The following is an 11604-nucleotide window of genomic DNA, read 5'->3' on the forward strand; positions in this document are numbered from 1 at the left end:
AGTTCTGAAAGAGTAGTCCAGGCTGATTCAATAGTATTTTCTTAGAGTGCGATTTGATGTCGCGCACCGCAATTCGATGTTCCTTCCAGTGAAAACTGCAGGTCATATATATGCAGAATTAGCGGAATCCGCTATTTTCGGCTGCAGTAATAAAGTTTCGATGCAAAGAAGACAAGGTCGACGTACTTAGATGGTTGTTCAAATGATACGGTCATTAGATGTTGATAATATATGTCTTTCTATTCTGTCTGTTTTGCATGTTCATTATTTAGTCATTTCGTATCGTATTTCGCGCGCAATTACGTCAGCTTGTCTTGCTTAGCGTCGACACTTGTTGACGCTTTTTTTTTTTTTCATAGCTTGACATTTTAGAATGCGTCTCTCTTCTCGGGTTTCTTGTTCCTCTTTCACGCTACCGTGAGGCATAGGGTTTATTGGCTCCGAGTGCTACAAAACAGACGCCCAAGGTTCGGGCAACGCACTCGTGGGGCCGACGGCTCCGCCGCTTTCCCTGCTTCTCCGACCCAGCTCTCCTCCGTCCCGCACTCGGGCACTTCTCGCCAGTTAATTTAGATGAAACTCGGCGGTGGCGAGGCAGAGGGTGACAGCGATACAGGCACTCACATCTCATCCCGTTTAAAGGGGCACTAAAGGCAAATATTAAGACAAGCTAAAGTGATAGATCAGTCCTCGAGAATCTCTAAGGCGTCAATATTATCGCGAACAGAGCCTTAATTATCGAGATATAGAGGTAAATGCAGGACGTGATTAGAGACACCCCCGGGGCATTCAAGTACTTGCCCGATGACGAAAGCACTCCTCTGTTAAATTCTGTCACTAGTACTCAACCACTTTTTGCACAAAACATCCTTGTATTGTATTATAAGAAAAATAAAATGCTACTTGTCCAGTTCTATTTCACATTTAGAAAAAAGAACTGATTGAAATAAACCTGACAACGACGTGGGCGGTCGAAAGGCTTAGTTTTCGCTCGACTCCGCGCCACCCACGCTTTCGCGTTTCAATAGTTATCGCGTAGTGCTGCGCTGGTTTTGCTGGCTCGGGAAATTCGCACGAACTGCAAGTAGCAGAGAGTTCAACTTCCATGTGGTGTAGCGGCATGCCCGAATGGTCTACGCCACTTGATCAAAGAGCAGCCGCAGCGGCGAATGCGCCACTATGTCTTGGCTCGGTACCGCCGTCTGTTGGGCATCATTTTACTCACCGACGGTAGTAAAAGGCAACGTCACCACTCCCCCGGTTGTGTAGCGGAAGATTTGAATTGCGATAAAGGTATACGGAGCCTTCAGATGCAATTTTTTTGTAAAGTAAGTATTTTCTTGGCACGAAACAAGCGTTGCGAGGTTTCTGGAATGGTATTGAAACAGTCCACGTCGACTTAGTATTTGCCTTTAGTGTCCCTTTCAGGCTAATTAAACTCATTTTTGATTATGTCCTTAGTTGACTATTTCTACGTGTTCGTGACATGTGGGGGAATCATTTGGTACAATTTTCATGTTTACACGACATCTACAAGTCACCTAACCGACCGTTCAATTTCAGGAAGCGGTTACAAGATGACGAGATCCCAGATACGCCAATCCTGTGTGAAGTCGGCTAGTGAGACCTTGACTTCAAAACGTTGTACGCATGAAACGGGAATTTGACACAACACCGAACGCGCGTATTTTTGCACCTAAAGATCGGCAGCAATACTGTGTGCTGTTCACCAAGAGCATACAGACGCACTCCAGGGTGGTGGCACATTAGCGCATCAGCGAAATTTTTCGTAGGGATTGACACCTCTGCGTGTTCGCTTGGGCAGGGTGGACATCTGCACGCCGTACCTGCAGACGTGCGTGGCGTACGTGATGCCGGCCTTCCGGTGCACGCTGCACCAAAAGGTCTCGCTCAAGGCTTTTCTCTGCTCCGAGGGTTCCTACGCGACCGTCAAGTTCTGGCTCTCCCAGGTGAAGCCAGCGGCTTGCTAGTCCTAAAGTGACTCTCGACTAATATACTGTGATGCTTCGAAGCATATACTCACAAGAGGCAGGCACTAGATGCCCGGCCGTAATCGTGGCGCCTTCACATTTCAATATGGTAAACTGGACCGGTAACAAAACATTGAGACTCCGACTCCATTGACATCTACGTAATGCGAAGCATGCTTGAGAATATTTATGAATCATTTAAGTGTTTTGCAGCGAGCGGTTACTACTCCTGCGACGTATGTATGTATGTATGTATGTATGTATGTATGTATGTATGTATGTATGTATGTATGTATGTATGTATGTATGTATGTATGTATGTATGTATGTATGTATGTATGTATGTATGTATTGTGGGGGCAGATGTGGGAGATACGGGGTTCTCCTCCGTACTCTTGGGACAAAGGAACGACAACACACTAGTGCAAACAATCACAAGGGCATTTGTTGCACCTTTCATAGATCAGTGCCTGCTAGCCGAGCTGCTATCCACAAAACATGCCGATGGGCGCGCGACAAATCTAGAAGTCTGACTCACCGCGACCGGAAGCGAGCGAATATGTTCGCCCCATGCTGGATCCCAAGGCCTGGTCGTTCGCGTGTATGGTCACGCGAATCGTGGCGCGTTCGAGGGCGGCCACGCGAGGCGGTCTCGCAGAAGCATGGGTCGGCGCGCACGCGGGAGACGTCCCCGCCGTTAGCCGACCCGCCGGGAAAAGAGGGTCGCTGCACGTGCGGCACGGCCGTCCCGCTTGCTGTCTCGAACCCAACAGCCCAAGCGCCTTCCTTTCGGCGCCCAAGTAACCTCGCCTGTCGGCGGCGTTAGCAGCGCAACACTCGCGCCATCTCTCGCACTGCGCCCCAACCACACAACCGCCGCGGGCATCACGCAGGCCACGCGCCGAAGCCGGATTACAGGAGACGCGCCATGCGGGAAAAGCATATCAGGGGACGCGCGAGAGTCGCGCATCCCCACAGTATGTATGTATGTATGTATGTATGTATGTATGTATGTATGTATGTATGTATGTATGTATGTATGTATGTATGTATGTATGTATGTATGTATGTATGTATGTATGTATGTATGTATGTATGTATGTATGTATGTATGTATGTATGTATGTATGTATGTGTAAGGCCGTGCCATGGCCGAAACGTTAGTAGAGATGCCCCCCCCCCTTTTCGTACGTGTGCCAATTATTTCCGTCTGCAATCCACAGTAATTTTCCCTAGCATTGTGTGTGTGTGTGTGTGTGTGTGTGTGTGTGTGTGTGTGTTTGTGGGTGTGTGTGTGTGTGTGCGCGCGCGCGTGTGTTTAGAAATCCTCAAGCATCCAGGGTGGCGCGAGCAGAACGTACCAAGCAAAATGAAACCAATCGCGAGCGGACCCTCGCACAACTAAAAGTGCGACCTCAAATGCAGCGCAAAGAGAGCGTCTAGCATTTGATGCGAAGCATCTTCTACACAGGCGCATTGATGTCATGGTTAATGATGCAGTACTACGCACTTGTTTTAGGGGCATAATGCTCTTAATTTCAGTTGGGCAGAATACATCTAATCATCTAAACCGCGGTTTCATTTTACTGGCTGCTTTATGAAAGAGACCAGATAGTTGATGTACAACAGAAAATGGTTCGTGTGGGACAAGAATGATTCGCATTAAAACTTCATTATAGTGCACTAGAATTCTAACGTAACTGTTAAAAGACAGAAACAGGGCGATGTGGATCACTGAGCAAACGGCCAACCTCTTTGTCGCTTAGCGTGCCCCGTTTCAGCTACACATCGCTTTACTTAAGTTTGTAATCTCCTTGGACGCGAACATGGGTTCCATTCACCAAGAACATTTGGCAGTCCACCGGTGACTTGCGCGTTTAATATGTATCGTTCACTTATGGTGTGTACATGAAGTGCATGGTTCTTCAGATTGCACCTTTTAAATTTCGCGAAATTTTCCCACTAAGAGGCAAATTTTTACCCCACATGTAGTTCAATTGACAGCGCACAAACCTCAGATTATTTATTGTTTACACAGACAATACAGTTTCCGCCGCTTCACTCGATGACACTGGAGAAAATAGGGGCGGAGTGCATTGGAAGTAACTGCTCCGTTCGTCCTCCCGTTGCTCTCTTTCCAACCAAGGACTAAACACTCCCCGAAATTTGCACACGGCACGCACACTCCTGCAGTTACTCCCTTGAGGGACGAAAGCGCCCTTTTTAGGAGTAACTGTCCAGTTACTCCCCTTTTCCCCGGCATTTTTCTTAGAAGGTAGTTGACATAAAAGGAAGAAAATGGAGCGAGCTGGACCGGCCATGTAACATGTAGGCCATGTGACCGGTGGTCTGCTGGAGTTATAAAATGGTAGACAAGAGAATCTAAGTGTAGTTGAGGACACCAGATAACTATGGCGGTGACGAAATCAGGAAATTTGTAGGCATAACAGGGGGTGAGCTGGCTGGCGCCAGACAGGGATCAGTGGAGATCACTGGGAGAGGCATTCGTCCTGCAGTGGGCATAAATGGGCTGATGATTATGACGATGATGTCAGATGACTCGAAATGTATAACGGAAAAAGCGAAAGACAGGTGCACGCTGCAGATGAACGGCGACGTCGCCTTGACGTTTCTACACAATCTTGGAGTGACGCCACGAATTCTACTAGCGTGTGCTCGGCTTTACTTAATTGTTTCTGGCTAAATGACTGGATTGCTTTCTGAAGAGCTAAGCTATAGTAAATTCCCAAACTAGGAAGTTTTCAAACGTTTTCCTGCAAGCCCAAAAACGAGATCGTACTTTGAGATCACTTACGTCACACTGACGTCAAAGCGCTGAGGTTTCAGCGGGAAATCAAAACGAGGGAAGTTCGGCCGTCACTTGCTCCATTATTAGGCGCCCTTTCTTTGAGTGAAAAATGGCGTTCTGAAAGAATAATTCATCCGTCCAAACTGATTTATTGTTGATCCTTTAGTGTGCACGCCTTTGACATTTCCATGCTGAGTATTTCCAGCGTCGGCGGCCCTTCTGTATAACTTGTGGGCGACTCGAGTTTATAAAGCATACCGGGCGCCGCGGATCTGTGTCTTCTACAGAACATCATGTTACGCAATCTCAGCGCATCGTGGGCTACAAAAACCACGTTACCATTCTCTTACAGGTGGCTGACGCACTAGAGTACTTGCATCAGCGGGAGCTCTTCCACTTGGACGTCAGCCTCAGAAACGTCTTCATATTGCAGGTGCGGGTGTATGCGCATATATATATTTAGCTTGATGCGGTTTTGGTCATGTATGTAACGGTGGTAGAAGAGGGAAGTTCCAGCGTCTATCGAGATTTGGCGATAAAAAGATAGCGCCCGAATGAAAACAACATATGCCGCACAGTATCAGCAACTGTTCCAAGAAAACTCTGTCCTTTCCCGTTCACCTCTTAAGCAGTCACGTGGCCCACGCGGGCTCGTGGCCAGCTGAGCACACCCAAGCTCATCCAGCTGCGAGCGCTCTTCAAGTGATCGCAACCGGCGGACGAGGAAACACGCATTGAAGTGAAACTGCGGCAGTCGAGTAGATCCCTCGCGCGTACCGGCTAAAGCCCTATAAAGAGCGTGTGGTAATATCCTACAGAGCCCCGAATCACCAAATTATTAAAGGGCCCCTGAAACGGTTCGGACAAATTTTGTAGACGCGTAGGGTACAGCTTAAGTAGAACATTCGCACCAAAATTTAAGTGAAGCGTTAGGTATTAATGGAGCTACAAGCGATTAGAAGCTACCCTCCTCCCTAGCCATGCTTTTCCTCCTCAACTCGTTCGCCGAGCGAGTGGGGCTAAGCTCCGCCTTCACTGGTTCAGCGTCACGATGCGACGTCACATCGTCCACTTCCGGTTATTTTGGAGCCCGCCCCCGCCCGCGCGAGACCGCTCCGCTAGCCGCTTGGCCGTCGACCCCAAGCGAGAGCTATCGAAGTAGCGTGCGTTGCGAGCATTCTGTCGTAGCGCCGAACGTGTCTTGTATTCCGGTAACCACAGGCAAGCTGGTCATTTCGGCAAATGACTGTAGGCATAAACTCAAGCTGATGAAGGAACTTTAGCGTAGACGTACGTGACCGGCCTGATCGGTCTGCACGGTCCATACACTTGTTGGTGCAGCGTTTAACCAGCCAAACAAAGCGCTAATATTGCTCTAACCAAGTGTAAAACATTTTAAACATTTATAAAAACAACGTGTTCATGATTACACTCCTGCGAAAAATACACACCAGCAGCAAAGAAGAATACACTTCGTTGCTGCTACTGTGTATGGTTGAGCTCTGTGCACCGTGCAGGCCATTCGCATTTGCCCTTCTGCTCATCTCATGGCTCATCCCGTTACGGCAAAGTCAAGCGGCCAGACTCTGTCCCCTTGCGCTTGCGTTTTCCCTAATACCGGACTCGGGAAACGCTATTGCGTTTGTAATCTTCCGGTGTAAAGTGACGGCCACAAACGCGCAAATCCTGGCGCCGATCGGATAGCGGCAGTCCGATGCGCAGCAGCCAGTTCGCTCGTACGCTGCCTTGCAGAGGGACACGATGTCGCAGCTTGACATATTGCCAGTCGCTACGTTTGCAGTCCACAAGGCAACAAAGTCGAATCATAGTGCTCGCGAAAAGACTGAGACCGACTCTGACCGCGGAGCTCTCTTCAAAATGGAGTACGTTGTAACACAAGTAGACGACACATGCTGTGTGCCGGAAGTGCTTAAGTGTACAGAAAAATTATTCTTATGCATTCTCTTTATGTTACTTTCTTTTCATAAAAACAAATTAACTAACATTCGAACTATTACGAAGATCATTTGTTTACCATAAAGTTGGAAAAATTATCGATCACGCGCCCTTGTCAGCCAATCGGATAGCTCGCCCCACTGACGTCGTATGGGTGATTTCGGTCATATGGGTAGGGGCGGCTTAAAATTTCGCCGAGCAGTGCGCTGCGATCGGCAGCGATGTGCATATTTAAAACCTTATAATAAATTACACGCTTTACGCGGAGCACTTAGATGTGTCAATTAATGATCAGAAGGACCTACTCTAACGACTCGATACGTTTGTAGAAAATCGTCAAAAGCGTTTCAGGGTCCCTTTAAATAACATTCACAGAAGAGATGGTCACCGCGGCGGCAGAGAGCCCGCTCAACGTTTCTGACGGTATAAACTTGTGCGGACTATTGCTTTTTTTTGTGAAGCTCCACATTCGGCTAAAGATGCCTGTTGAAGTCACTGCAGTTTTTAGATGTTCGCGTTCACCTTACGCAAGGTATATGTATACCAAGCGCGCTGCACTTCCATTATTTGGGCGCCCTCTGACAGATTGTTACGGACGAAATTTAGTCGAAGGAAGACACATATTCATCAGGTATAATTAACTTGGTATATAGGGTTGTTTCTCTCACATGCAGACGCACTGCAAGCGCGTTCGGAGCCGGAACCCGCGGTTTCATCCAAGTGGCCTATGGCCAATTCAGGATGAATCTGTCAAAAAGTCGTATACCGTAAACAAATTAGGAGTGTGCGAGTATTCAATATTTCGAACACGAATCGAATAGTCTCTGCTATTCGATTCGAGAATTCGCTTTTCGAAATCGTCGAATATTCGTTCCTTTCGAATATGTAAGGAATGCAATAACATTTACTGGGGAGTATAAAAGGAGAGAGAACGTTGTGTGTATAAAGACAGTTCCAAATGATTCTGATGACGAGGATCTGCTGCGGCTGTTTCACAGTTTCCAGGCATATACGCACAAGGGCAGATAAGTTCTGCCCAACATTTTTCAGTCATTCATTACGAATGTTCGATATTGCGAATTTGTTGTCTCGAGTTAGTCAAAGCAATTAATTACTTTGCCATTCGCACGGTATTCGTATTCGATTCGGAAATTTCGCTATTCGAACACCCCTATAAAAAAAAAGTGTGCGAGTCCCACACGCTATGGAAATCGACCTAATCGAAGTTTCCGTTACCGCTTGCAAAGAACGCTGTCCTTATTTGTTTACCACTTACACACGACCAACTTGCGCACATTTTCACTGGGAAATGTTCAACGTATAAAACTTGTGGCGCTCGAACATCGATCCCACGCATTACGACGAAGTATAATGAGGACGATGGAATTATAATAAGACGAAGAAGCGTGAAAGCATTTGCGAAGGCGCTCAATAGTCCGGAACATGCGACATTCTAAAGCGCTGACCGTGAAAAAGCCACGCTTCGCTTGCAGAGCGAGCCGTAACCCCTCGTTCAACGCGGTTCACACAATGTCACGTACACAGCGTATATATAGCGCGAACGGAACGCATAAGGCGACCGAAAGGCGGAGACGTATACGGCGTCTTTCCATAGAATAAGGAACATCTGTAAATGAGTAACGTGATGCCATATACCAAATATATAGCCCATCAGTCTCTTCCGTGCTCACAACGTCTTCGGCATTTGTTCATATTTTAAAGAATTTGTTGGCCTAAATGCATACGTTGTCAAAAAAAAAAATGTCAATGATCATCATCAAGGCATCATTCTCCGATCGGAAATATCGAGACCCTAGGGCCCCCCGGAAACTTGTTGCGTGCAGGCGGACCGCGCGGTGCTGGGAGGTCTGGCGAGCCTGCAGCCCAGTCGACTGGTTTCGGCCGGTGACGTGCGGCTAGACAGCGTGTTCGCACCACCCGACGTGATCGCGGCACGCATTGGCCTCGCCGCCCCCGTGCCTGCGACGACGGGCGGCGACCTGCAGGCGGACCGCGTCGACGCTTGGGGCTTCTGCACGCTGGTCGCCGAGGCGCTCACCTGCCACTGGCGGTGGAAGGTGCGCGGCGTTGCTCGAACGAGGAAAGCGAGCTCGCGACAAAGTCGTCTTTTCCAACACGACTATATTCAAGGAAGGAGACGGGACGATGAATAGTTCAAGCGCACGTCTTACATAAAGAAAGCGGGTGATAAGCGCGTTAGCTGTCTGGTCCTCCTGCGGGGCTGCACATAAGAGCTGTCGTTTCTCAGGAGGTGTATCTGTATATAAATGTGGATTGCTTTAATAGTGCAATTCTTTTTAGGCGATTATGCGTGCCCTGTGTTGCGGGTGGGTAGTATACAGGTAAAAATAGCCGGTCGTTCGAAATAAATACTAGTCGCAAATTCAGCGTCCGCCCTTTTGTCGTGTGTGTTGCTTTCCGTCTTCGTCCTTTCCACTGTCATCAAGATAAAACAATTTGCCCACATCAAACGGAGGATGGAGTGTCAATTTCGCCATGGCTGGCAGCGACAGGCGGATATTGCATTTAGGTAGATAACAGCAATGAAAACTCAGTTGCTAGAGGTCATCTTCCCGCAAACTATCATTAGGTGGTAGTAGTGCATACACACCATGGAAAGACTATGACTGTGAGAGTGAGAGGCATACACTAAAGCTAACTGTTGCTCGCGGAACGGTATATGTATAGCGGACCGTATTCGAAATTGCACAAATGGGCTTTGTTACATGTTTCGGTGGACCAAAGCCAGATGAACGACCACGCGCTCGCCGCGGTGTCGAAACAGAGGGTCAAATATGATGCCAGAATACGGCGAGTAAGGGAGATCTGGAACACTTCGATATAAAGTTCGGCGGAGCTGCTATCCAGGCACCCTGTAGGGAGAACGGTACTAGCACATGTGCACATAACGCATGTGTACGGCACTAGCACATGTAGCACATTTGTTTTCGCTTGTAGCGCGAGGTTTGCCCACGTGGTCCACGTCAAACTAAGCATACGTAGAAGCCCGCCTAAGGTTTTTAAGCAGGATCGAAGTGCTTAGAGGGCCAACACGCGTCATTGCATCACGAGAGACCTGTATAGGCCGCGCCATGAAACCAACCCGGGACCGAGAATTTGTAATCATTATTTACTTCGTCCCCTCTTTACGCCCTTCGTCACTAGATCAATGGTCCGCACGAGGTTTTTCTATTACCAAGCCAGGCCTCTCGGCTCAGTGCAGTGGAAGGAAAATAGACTTTACAAAATAACACAGCTCTTTCAGGTTGCATTCCGTTGACAAAATGGAAAAGCGCCCGCGTACTTAAAGGGACACTAAAGGTTACTATTAAGTCAACGTGGACTGTTGAAATACCATCCCAGAAACCTCGAAACGCTTGTTTCGTGCCAAGGAGAGACTTATTTTAAGAGAAAATGCGTTCTGAAGCGTCCGCGTACCTCTAGCGCAGTTCAAATCGCCCGCCCTCCGATCGAGGAGAACTGACATCATGGTCTCATAGTGACGTTGCGCCATCGGTGAGTAGAACGGCGTCCGCAGACGGCGCTACGGCTTTTCTGCGCAAAACGCGAACGCGCGGCCAGAAACAGAGCCAAGACAGAGCCGACAGCAGAGCGAAAGCGGGAGTATGGTGGCTAGCGGAAGGAGAAACGAATTACGTCCCACGTTACGTCCCACGGCACACGGAGAGTCCGTTTTCGTTAAACTATAGGCTGCAGCGAGCTCGCAGCGTGGTCGGCGTGGTCTATGAGAAGCGACGAGCCTTTTCGCACTCGCAACAGGGCATAAAAATGTGCGAATCGACGCAAAACTCGGCCTAGAAACGTGCTTCGCCACAGCCAGGGCTCAATACGACCCAAGCTGGCACGACCCAGATGTCGTTTCCCGCACCGCCACCAGGCGCCGCTACTATACCTCACACTCCAGCGCAAGACGCCCATAAGCTGGTACTTCATTCTTTGACGCTAACTTCGACGCTCGTCGCAATGGACCCTGACACCGACAGATTGGCTCGCGATGGTGGGCTCAACTTCAGCGATTTGAGCACCGACGAGCGCGACCTGCTTCTGAGGGCTCGCACTGCCGGCGTCGTTGCGTACTACGACGGCGGCCTCGACACCGGCTCTCCGGAGCGGGAAAGCAACGAGGGCTTCCCACGACATCACATGGACGTGGCATTCTCGCTGCTTGTTCCAAATGAAAGTTTCGCGAGCAGAACCCTCACAGCACGACGCGATAACGAAACTACTGAAACTCCAAAGCGTGCGCGGCGCAGAGTCGAGCGAAAACGAAACCTTTCGAACACCCATATTACTGAAGGGTAACGTCAAAATGTTATTTTTTCCTAGATTCGAATAGACGTAGACAAGTAGCATTTTTTCCGGCTTATAATCGAATGAAATGATATTTTTAATACGAGTAGTTGAGTATTAGTAACACAAATTATGAGGAGACCTTTCGTCATCGGGCTAGTACCGGAATGTCGCTGGGGGGTCTCAAATCGTGTCATGCATTTACCTCAATTTCTCGGTTACTAAAGCTCTGTTCGCGATTATATTGACGCCTTAGACGTTCTAGAACATTGCTCTACCACTTTAACTTGAGTTTCTGGTAACCTTTAGTGTCCCTTTAAGCGTATACGCTAAAACTCCATCCAACTGGGTGATTTCTTTAGCCATTCGCAACTTATCTTAAAGCGAATAGCTTGCTTTCGCTCTTTCAGCCGTTTTCGTGGTCGGACATGGGCGAGGGAAGACGAGGAAACGTGCCGATAAGAAAGGGCGCCTGCTCTCGAGCAACCGAGTAGCGAAGAGGGGCGAAAGGGAGGA

This window comes from Dermacentor variabilis, chromosome 5 (assembly GCF_050947875.1).
Source record: "Dermacentor variabilis isolate Ectoservices chromosome 5, ASM5094787v1, whole genome shotgun sequence".
Taxonomy (NCBI): domain Eukaryota; kingdom Metazoa; phylum Arthropoda; class Arachnida; order Ixodida; family Ixodidae; genus Dermacentor; species Dermacentor variabilis.